We start from the raw sequence: 10,670 nt of genomic DNA, 5'->3' as shown, positions 1-10,670 counted from the left end.
TCCAGCCTGCTTCGCGAACAGCGAGATTTCCCAGTGTGGGGAGCCTTCCAGTTGGATTGGACTTCAACTCCCAGAAATCTCAGCAACAGCCATGCTGCCTGGGGAATTCTGGGAGTTGAAGTCCACATAGCTGGATTTAAAGGAGAAGAGCCAGAACAGGATTGGGAAAAAAAAATAGGAAATACTGATTTTAGGGAAGAAATAGCTGCTCGGGAAGAGATGCTCAAAAACCCAACAATATAGGTAGTCCTTCACTTACAACCGTCCAGTTAGTGACTTTTTGAAGTATGAAGAGCCCTGAAGAAAGTGACCGATGAGTGGGTCAGAATCAGAATAGAGCTGCAAGGGACCTGGGAGGTCTTCTAGTCCAACCCCTTGCTCAAACCCAACCCCCTCTAGTCCAACCCCTCTGCCATTTCAGACAAGCGACTGTCCAGTCTCTTCTTGAAAACTGAGGGAGCACCCACAACTTCTGGTGGCGAGCTGTTCCACTGATTAATTGTTCCCTGTTAGAAAGTTTCTCCTTAATTCCAGGTTGCTTCTCTCCTTGATTACTTTCCGTCCTTATTTGCTTCTCGTCCTGCCCTCAGGTGCTTTGGAGAATAGCTTGACTCCCTCTTCTTTGGGGCAGCCCCTCAAATATTGGAAGACGGATATCCTGTCACCCCCTAGTGCTTCTCAGAGCTGACTGTTTTGCTGTTACTGTTATTATCAGTGTAGGGTGCTGTTACATTAGCCAGGAGTCTGCGATGCTACTTGAAGCGTAGTACTTTGCCTGAAAATCTACTAGCTCTGTTATGGCCCATGCTCACACACCTCCCAAGGTGCACCACAGGAGAGCGAGCGAGCTTTGCAACAGAAAGAAAGACAAACAGCTTTTCCTGCAGCATCAGTCAAGCCCTTTCCCCTCCCCCCCCCGTAACCACCTCGCAAACAGGCATCGCAAACGGGAAGGTTCAAAGCCGGCAGAAATCTGACTGCCCGCACAAAGCACCAACTCATATCCCCGTCCAAGTGGTACCTATTTGTCTATCGGCGGTATATGTGCTTTTGAGCTGCTAGGTGGGCAGAAGCTGAGGTGAGTTCGGGAGCTCATCCTGCTACGCAGTGCTAGGGCTCGAACCACTGGAGCAGAGACCAACTCCAGCATCATTAAGCCACTGAGCCAATGTACTTCTCTGCTTCGCTGTTGAATACACCTTATTTCCGCCTCAAACAGTTGTCCTGTGCTCCTTGAAACCCTGCGTGCAATGACCCAGAATTTTCTTGTACTAATTTGGCAACCACACAGGGACGCCAAGTCCCCCAAAATAAGACTCAACCAGAAAATAAGCCCTAGCATGATTTTTCAGGATGCTCATAATATAAGTCCCTGTAAAGATGGTCAGCTAGACACATGCATTTGGTATCGTATTTTCCCCAAAAGAAGACCTAGACAGAAAATAAGCCCTAATGTGTCTTTTGGAGCAAAAATCCATAAGACCCGATCTTATTTTCAGAGAAACACAGTAAATCTGGTCTGGGCAATCTCACCCAGTCAGCACCAACACCATTTGTCTGGAGGGTGCTGCCTTGGACTCCGCCTGTTTCAGCAGAGGTAATAAAGGAAGTTTGGGGTTGGGCCAAACCCTTGCTTGAGCCAGACCCTCACCATCATACTCCTGTAAGTGCCTCACAACTTTTGTAAATGAATCTTCTGCACAATATACAAGAGCTCCACCCAAGGGGATAGCATCCCACAGAAGTTGGGTTTGACCGAATACAATTCCGGTCAAGTAAAACCAGGTGTCAACTTTAAAATGGATCAAGCCTGCCGCAGCCATTTTCTGTTTCCAAAGTACCACACAGTTTGGGGAGTGGGGGAGAGAGGAATGGAATGTAGCCTAGTCAAAACAGACTGCTATCTCGTGAGAACCAAGGTCATCGTCAACTCTGAAGCTGGCCTGACTGAGGCCATCTTGGAGGCTTCAGTGTTGCCACAAGGGTACTGAGGGATAGGGAGAGGGGAACAGAGATAGTTGGGGCTTTGTAGCCAAAACAAAATAGTTTCCCCTGAGAACCAAGGACAGTCCCACAGGTGGCTAGAGAGAGGAGGAGAGACGTTTCCAAGCAACCAAACAGCACCTTGATTGGATCGTGTTTGGGAAAGGGGAGAAAACTTTTGCTTTTAATTAGGTGACAACCATGTACAGTAAATGTACGTTTTTACTTCCAGAAAGGTTTAAGCAAAGTCCAAAATAAGCAATCCAAAGTCATTCACAAGTAAATCAGTCAGTTTTCAATCCAGGCATAATCCAAATATCAAAGTCCAGTGTCAAAAACAGTTCAGTATCAGACTTACATTAAATCCAGAAATATCAGTCAATTAGGAGAAATGGAGGAATGGCAATACTTCCCAACAGAAGGAAACAGAGATACACTCACACTCTCTTCTGAGACTCAGACTAAACAACCCAGGTTTTGGGCTCCATCTTATGGCCGTTTGAGTAACCACACCCGATTGCAGTTTTTAGCATGCTCTTAAAGAGACAGTATTAAAATGTCTATCCTGGTTTATATATTTCCATCCCAAATAGCTGTTAGGTGACTCACATTCCTAACAGGAACCTTCAGAGTCGGTTTTTATCAGCCTGTGCCAATATGATATCTCCAATAAACTTGTTCTTTTAGGAAGTTCTGCTTGCTATGAGCATATAAATTGGAAGCTTGACAGTCATCCCAACAAGTGGTTACCAGAGACTGGATCTAGTTGCCAAGGAGATGCAAGGACACTTAATAGGACAATGTGACTGTGACACTAATGGGAGGAGGGATGTCTGACATTTAATTATACTGAAACCGTGGGAAACAAGTAGAGCTGGTTTTAAGTTCATAGAAATGAACTTAAACGGTGTACCCAAAAAAACAGGTCTTTGAGGAGGACCAAAGTCTCAGATTCGTTTGGGTTCACTCGTCCATACCCTGTCATCACGATCACCGCCCTGTCTACCATACAGCCGATCTTATATTTAACATCATTCCCTTTCTAAACATCATCTCTTGATCGCTTTAGTACTTCCATTCTTATTCATTTTTTTGACTTGCCTCCTAAACTCCTCCCTTGGGTCTTTGTCTCTGTCTACATCTTTCCTATTTAACAGATAAGAGATAATCAGAATTGGAAGGGACCTTATAGGTCATGTAGTCCAACCCCCCTTCCACCCAAGCGGGAGACCCTACTCCATTTCTGACAAATGGCAGTCCAATCTCTTCTTGAAGGTCTCAAGTGATGGCACTCCCACAACTTCCGAGGACAAGCCGTTCCCTTTTTTTCTGTATTCTGCACAGTAGTGGATTTTTAAGCTGAGCAGATGCAGATAGATAAACTCAATGAGATGTCCATAACAAAGTACATTGATTGGTTCATCAGGTATCCTCATAACTCACATTTGTGATGAAGTTCTCGCTCATGGTAAAAGATGGTTATCTCCTAACCCATCTCGTAGCGATAGAAAGCAGCTGCCATGAGTTAGGGAGTTCGGGCAAAAGTGAGGAAAACTCCCCCAACCCATGGAGGGTTAAATTAATGACCAATCGGAATTACCGATGTGGCCACGTGACATGCACTACATTTTCCAGGATACCTTTAACTACATTTACCATGATGCATTCCCTTAAGGGGACAGCTCATAATTCCTAAGTAACTATCCAATCCCATAGATTGTCTGGGACAGCACACCGTTGGTTGAATGTTCTCACTGTCAGAAAGTTTCTCCTTATTTCTAGGTTGAATCTCTTCTTGTTCAATTTCCATCCATTATTCCTTGTCTGGCCTATAGGTGCTTTAGAAAATAGCTTGACCTCCTCCTCCTCTCTGTGGCAGCCCCTCAAATACTGGAAGGCTGCTCTCCTGTCTCCCCTGGTCCTTCTCTTCACCAGACTAGCCAGGCCCAGTTCCTGCAACAGTTCTTCATATGTTTTAGCCTCCAGTCCCCTCATCATCCTGGTTGCTCTTCTCTGCACTTTTTCTAGAGTCTCAACATCTTTTTTATAATGTGGTGACCCAAACTGGAGGCAGAACTCTAGGTGTGGTCTTACTAAGGCTTCATAGAGGGGTATTAGTACCACTCTATATTTAACCCAAATATTTCTTCCATCTCTACTATCTTTTACTGCCATACTCTGGAGGATCTGCCCGAGGCCTTATCTTCTCTTCAAAAATATCTTTCTTTTTATCCAGTCGCATATTTTGATCTCTTAATATGTCCCATCCGTTGTTTTTTTTTTCTTTTTTTTTGAAAACAGTTTTATTAATTTTAACAACAAACAAACAAAAACACATAAAACATAAAAACATCATCCTTTCCTTCATGAGTTCACAGACAGTGTATCGGTTGGTTTATCACCTTTTTTTGTGCATCCATTTCATCGTCTCCGTTGTAGTTATATTGCATAATAGCTCATATTGTCAATCAACAATTATATAGCCTGATATCATTATGTCCCATTCGTTGTTTCTTGTCCCGCCTTCTGGTGTTTTGGAGAATGATTTGATCCCCTCCTATTTGTGGCCCCCCCTCAAATACTCGATTATATTGCTATCCAGTCCCCCTCGGTCCTCCTCTTTAGACCAGCCAGACCCAAATCCTGCAACCGTTCTTCCTATGTTGTTGTTTCCAGGCCTTTGATCTTCTCTGCCCTTTTTTCCATTTCTTCTTGAGATGCTTTTTGGAGGGTCATGTGGAAATGGGAGCAGCCTGAGACCTAGGTGTGGTTTTTTTCCCCTGCTTGGTTTAGGCAGAGTTTCAAAAGAGATGAGGAAATTGTTTCTTTTCCAAAAAAAACAACAACGGAGAAATATTCTTTTTGCAATAAAAAGCATCACTTCAGGTAAAGGGGAACTGTCAACATTGGTCTTTGTCCTTGAACAGAGGTTCAGTTGTGCACTGAATCCTTTTTTTTTGTTTGTTTGTTGTCCCCATGACACAATCAGGACAGGGGAAATTCTTACTAATGTTTGAGGACAGCAAATTCACCCCCCACCCCACCCCCCCAGTGCAGGTATATAAGAGGCTTCCTGGTGTCCCCAGCATTTGAGGAAGAGGGAGGCTGGCAGACATTCAGTTTGGAGAAAGCTACAGGTAAGTGCGCACTCTTTCGCTTACTTGCACAAACTGAGTGGAAGGAAGGAAGGAAGAAAAGGAAGGAAGGAAGGAAGGAAGGAAGGAAGGAAGGAAGGAAGGAAGGAAGGAAGGAAGGAAGGAAGGAAGGAAGGAAGGGAGGGAAGAAGAGAGGGAAGAAGATGGAGAAAGAAGGAAAAAGAAAGAAAGAAAGAAAGAAAGAAAGAAAGAAAGAAAGAAAGAAAGAAAGAAAGGGAGAAAGGGAGGGAGGAAGGGAGGGAGGGAAGGGAGGAAGATGGAGAAAGAAAGAAAAAATGAAGGAAGGAAGGAAGGGAGGGAGGAAGGAAAGAAGAAGAAACAGAGGGACATCAAGGGAAAAGAAGGGAGAGAGGGAGGAAAGAAAGAAGAAGAAACAGAGGGAGGTCAACGGAAAGGAAGGGAGAGAGGAAGGAAGGAAGGAAAAAGAGAAGAAGGGAAGGAGAAAGAGAAAGAGAATAGTTGAATAGCACTTCCAGTCGACAGCCTCAGCCCAGTCTGGCCACCTTCTATTCCGAGCCCTGTATCAAAATTGGAAATAACACAGCCGGGAGGCACTGCAGGTATTTCTGGAGAGCTCTCAACCCCAATTGAGCAATAGGTTGATGACGGTGGAATTGAACAGAAGAAAAAATCCATTCCACATCTGGGAATGGAAGGAAGAAACAGAGGAGGGGGAGAGGGTTCCTGGCTGGGACATGTGAGAAAAGTGTTGTGGCCCTGCAGCAGCCAGCAGAGCTGGTGGTAGACAGTGAGGAGGTTGGGGAGGAACCTGGGCCAGTTCTGGAGTCTGGGGAAGGCTCTGATTTGGGCTCTGTGTCAGAGGCAGAGATGGGGGCCGGGGCTCTCCGACAGTTATCAGCTGCCTTTGGAGTAGGAGATCTGTGGGGCAGAAGAACAGCTGGAGCCTGTTCCCAGTGTGCATATGCACAGAGCTGCCAGAATAAAGGAACAGTTAAGGAACAAGGGTCGACTCAGGAGTAAAGGCACAGGTGGATGGTGAATTGGCCCTCCCAGAGGGAAGAAAGAGGAGCGAAAGGGGAGTGGGGTTTGTAGGAGACAATTAGTTCATTCAATTAGGGTGAAGATTCGTTCGTGACTCCTTGCCAAGTATTGTCTTCTACAGAGTGGCATTTGGAAGCTATCGGCCTGGCAACTCTCCAAGCCCGATAAAGGCCTATTGTTGTGTAGCCGGCGGATACACGAGGCAGACACGGGACTGAAGGCTAACATTGCTTTCTTCGAAGCATAACGGGTTGCCGTGGCTGCCCAGGCTGGGTTGGCAGCCCAGCTGGCGACAACAGCTGATGCCGTTTGACAGCTCCTTTTATAGCAGCTGTCAAACGGCATCAACCAATGGGAGTGATTGGCGCTCCCACCAGAAATGCGGACCAGACTGGGGACTGTAGTTAGTCAGGGACACAACACCCCTTCCCCCTGGCTAGGGACATGGGCAGACCTGCAAATAGGCCCCAGTCCCAGGGGATCCCCAGCTGGGGTAGAGTCCTTTGCCCCGGGGATCATCCGGCAGCTGCAGGGGTGCAAAAGTCCGATCAGCAGGAACCTGCGGTGGTCCAGGTAGGTTTTCCCGTTTGGTTCGCTTCGGGTATTTCGTATGGCTGGAGTAGTAGACCGGGCCCTTTTGCGTTTGTCGGATAGGCTGAATCTTTGTTTGCTGGGTAGATCGGCTTCTCGAGGTTTGACAGGTAGACCGGGGCCTTTTGCATTTGTCGGATAGGCTGAATCTGCTTTGTTTGCTGGGTAGATCGGCTTCTCGAGGTTTGACAGGTAGACCGGGCCGCTTGGCTAGGGATCGTTGTCGACGGCTGCTGGGTAAACCGGCCTCTCGGGTTTGACAGGTAGACCGGGCCGCTTGGCTGGCTCGTCTTGGCGTTCGGCATATAGATCAACTCTCGGGGGTAGACCGGCTCGTCTCGGCCTTCGGCGGATAGATCGGCTCTCGGGGGTAGACCGGCTCGTCTCGGCCTTCGGCGGATAGATCGGCTCTCGGGGTAGACGGCTCGTCTCAGCCTTCGGCAGATAGATCGGCTCTCGGGGGTGGACCGGCTCGTTTAGGCCTTCGGCAGATAGATCGGCTCTCGGGGGTAGACCGGCTCGTCTCGGTGGCTTTTGGAATGGCGGCAGTAGTGCCTGTGGGCGGCGTCCGTCTCCTCAGCGAGGAGGCTTTGAACTTCGCGCTCTTGGTAGCGCCAGCGGCAGTGCCTGGCGGGGGCGTTTTTCCCTCAGTGAGGAAGGTTTTTTTTGAGCTTTGTGCTCTAGGTAGCGCCAGCGGCAGTGCCTGGCGGGGGCGTTTTTATCCTCAGCAATGGAGGCTTTGAGCTTCGTGCTCTCGGTAGTGCCAGCGGCAGTGCCTGGTGGGCGGCGTTTTTCTCCTCAGCGAGGGAGGTTTTTTCAAAAGCTTCATGCACACAGAGGTCATCTGCGGCTCGTGACTTTCAGCTCTCAGCGGCTTCGGCTCTTTTTAATAGTGACTTGCTCGGCTGTTTCAGTCCGGTTGCCTCTCATTTGTGCATCCCATCCTCGTCGCCAGTGTTGTGTAGCCGGCGGATACACGAGGCAGACACGGGACTGAAGGCTAACACTGCTTTCTTCGAAGCATAATGGGTTGCCGTGGCTGCCCAGGCTGGGTTGGCAGCCCAGCTGGCGACAACAGCTGATGCCGTTTGACAGCTCCTTTTATAGCAGCTGTTAAACGGCATCAACCAATGGGAGTGATTGGCGCTCCCGCCAGAAATGCGGACCAGACTGGGGACTGTAGTTAGTCAGGGACACAACATCTATAGTTGTGAATCACTCTTGAAAGACTGTTTTCTGGGACTTTGCTGGAAAGTGAATGAGAGGAATTCCCATTACCGTATTAAAAAGGGGGGTTGTCGGGACGAGGAGTCTGCTTCTTGATTTTGGTGAAGCCTAGGTCAGAACAAAAGGGAAACTTAAGATGTTGCCGCCTCTCTTTTTTCTCTCCCGGCTTCTCCATAGGATGAGGCCTCCAGCTCCACCTCTTCTGATCGCCTGCCTTGTGATGTCGCTGAACAGCTACACCCAGCAGGTTCCTCCCTGCCTGCCCCAGTATCCGGGTCCAGAAAGCAACGCTAGTTTTGTCTGCAACTCTTCATCGCTCCGCGAATTTCCCTCCGGCTTCCCCAGTGAAACCAAGACCATCACCGTTCAGTCCACCCAGATCTCCAACCTGGGTGCGGAGGCCCTGCAGGGTCTCCCACAGCTCCAGGTGCTTTCTCTGATTGGCAACCAGCTGAAGACCCTTCCAAGCGGCCTCTTCCGTAACCTCCCAGCACTGCAGTCCTTGGACCTCTCCGGAAATCTCCTGGAAGATCTACCTGCAGATCTCTTCGCGCCCATCAGTAGACTGGCTGACTTATTCCTCGATGCAAACCAGCTGACTGAGCTGCGCCCATCCTGGTTCGAAACCCTGGAGGAACTCAAGAACCTGCGCCTCGATCACAATCAGCTGAAGGAGATCCCGCCCAATTGCTTCCGTAAACTGACCCTGTTGTTGTCCCTGGACCTTTCCTCCAACCTCCTCCGTTGCCTCTCTCCGGAGGTGTTCCAGGGCCTCACGTTTCTAACGGATTTAATTCTGAGAGACAACCCGGTTGTGTCTATCGCCCCCGACACCTTCCGTGGGACTCCCATGCTGTGGGTCCTCTCCCTGAGAAACAACAGCCTGACCCACGTTCCACCAGGGCTCTTTCGGTCCTTGAAGAACCTGGGAGAGCTGGATCTCTCCGCCAACGAGATCACCTCCCTGGAGGCTCCCTTGGTCAACGTGTCTTCCGAGTTCAGTCTCGATCTCTCCGGCAACCCATGGGCATGTGACTGCCGCCTGCAGACTCTCTTCAACTGGGCCCAGGAAGACAACGTGGATTGGTTCTCCAAGAAAAACGTGGTCTGCGCTTTCCCCAAAAGTTTGAAGGGGAAAGTGGCAACTTCACTGAAGAGATCCCAACTTTGTCCCTGCTAAACCTTCGGAATGGATCCTTTTCCTTCCAGCCTGCTTCGCGAACAGCGAGATTTCCCGGTGTGGGGAGCCTTTCCAGTTGGATTGGACTTCAACTCCCAGAAATCTCAGCAACAGCCATGCTGCCTGGGGAATTCTGGGAGTTGAAGTCCACATAGCTGGATTTAAAGGAGAAGAGCCAGAACAGGATTGGGAAAAAAAAATAGGGAAATACTGATTTTAGGGAAGAAATAGCTGCTCGGGAAGAGATGCTCAAAAAACCCAACAATATAGGTAGTCCTTCACTTACAACCGTCCAGTTAGTGACTTTTTGAAGTATGAAGAGCCCTGAAGAAAGTGACCGATGAGTGGGTCAGAATCAGAATAGAGCTGCAAGGGACCTGGGAGGTCTTCTAGTCCAACCCCTTGCTCAAACCCAACCCCCTCTAGTCCAACCCCCTCTGCCATTTCAGACAAGCGACTGTCCAGTCTCTTCTTGAAAACTGAGGGAGCACCCACAACTTCTGGTGGCGAGCTGTTCCACTGATTAATTGTTCCCTGTTAGAAAGTTTCTCCTTAATTCCAGGTTGCTTCTCTCCTTGATTACTTTCCGTCCTTATTTGCTTCTCGTCCTGCCCTCAGGTGCTTTGGAGAATAGCTTGACTCCCTCTTCTTTGGGGCAGCCCCTCAAATATTGGAAGACGGATATCCTGTCACCCCCTAGTGCTTCTCAGAGCTGACTGTTTTGCTGTTACTGTTATTATCATGGTAGGGTGCTGTTTCATTAGCCAGGAGTCTGCGATGCTACTTGAAGCGTACTACTTTGCCTGCAAATCTACTAGCTCTGTTATGGCCCATGCTCACACACCTCCCAAGGTGCACCACAGGAGAGCGAGCGAGCTTTGCAACAGAAAGAAAGACAAACAGCTTTTCCTGCAGCATCAGCCAAGCCCTTTCCCCTCCCCCCACCATAACCACCTCGCAAACGGGCATCGCAAACGGGAAGGTTCAAAGCCGGCAGAAATCTGACTGCCCGCACAAAGCACCAACTCATATCCCCGTCCAAGTGGTACCTATTTGTCTATCGGCGGTATATATGCTTTTGAGCTGCTAGGCGGGCAGAAGCTGAGGCAAGTTCGGGAGCTCATCCTGCTACGCAGTGCTAGGGCTCGAACCACTGGAGCAGAGACCAACTCCAGCATCATTAAGCCACTGAGCCAATGTACTTCTCTGCTTCGCTGTTGAATACACCTTATTTCCGCCTCAAACAGTTGTCCTGTGCTCCTTGAAACCCTGCGTGCAATGACCCAGAATTTTCTTGTACTAATTTGGCAACCACACAGGGACGCCAAGTCCCCCAAAATAAGACTCAACCAGAAAATAAGCCCTAGCATGATTTTTCAGGATGCTCATAATATAAGTCCCTGTAAAGATGGTCAGCTAGACACATGCATTTGGTATCGTATTTTCCCCAAAAGAAGACCTAGACAGAAAATAAGCCCTAATGTGTCTTTTGGAGCAAAAATCCATAAGACCCGATCTTATTTTCAGAGAAA

At 48.6% G+C, this 10,670-nt stretch overlaps 1 pseudogene across 2 annotated transcripts; it reads left to right on the top strand.

Annotated features, from left to right (window-relative positions):
- Window positions 1-5,029: 5,029 nt before the first annotated feature.
- LOC113455013 (phospholipase A2 inhibitor beta pseudogene) lies at window positions 5,030-10,382 on the top strand (annotated as a pseudogene). Of its 2 annotated transcripts, XR_015741279.1 has the most exons (3): window positions 5,030-5,120; window positions 8,136-9,217; window positions 9,282-10,382. The product of XR_015741279.1 is annotated as a phospholipase A2 inhibitor beta pseudogene, transcript variant X2 (transcript). The 2 variants fall into 2 exon arrangements; XR_015741278.1 differs by having other exon boundaries at window positions 8,136-10,382.
- The last annotated feature ends 288 nt before the right edge of the window (window positions 10,383-10,670 follow it).

The sequence above is a fragment of the Pseudonaja textilis genome, chromosome 1 (genome assembly GCF_049901715.1).
Source record: "Pseudonaja textilis isolate UNSWEBS1 chromosome 1, rPseTex1.2, whole genome shotgun sequence".
NCBI lineage: Eukaryota > Metazoa > Chordata > Lepidosauria > Squamata > Elapidae > Pseudonaja > Pseudonaja textilis.
Note: the sequence above shows the minus strand (reverse complement) of the source record. Positions and strands in the feature narration are given on the sequence as shown.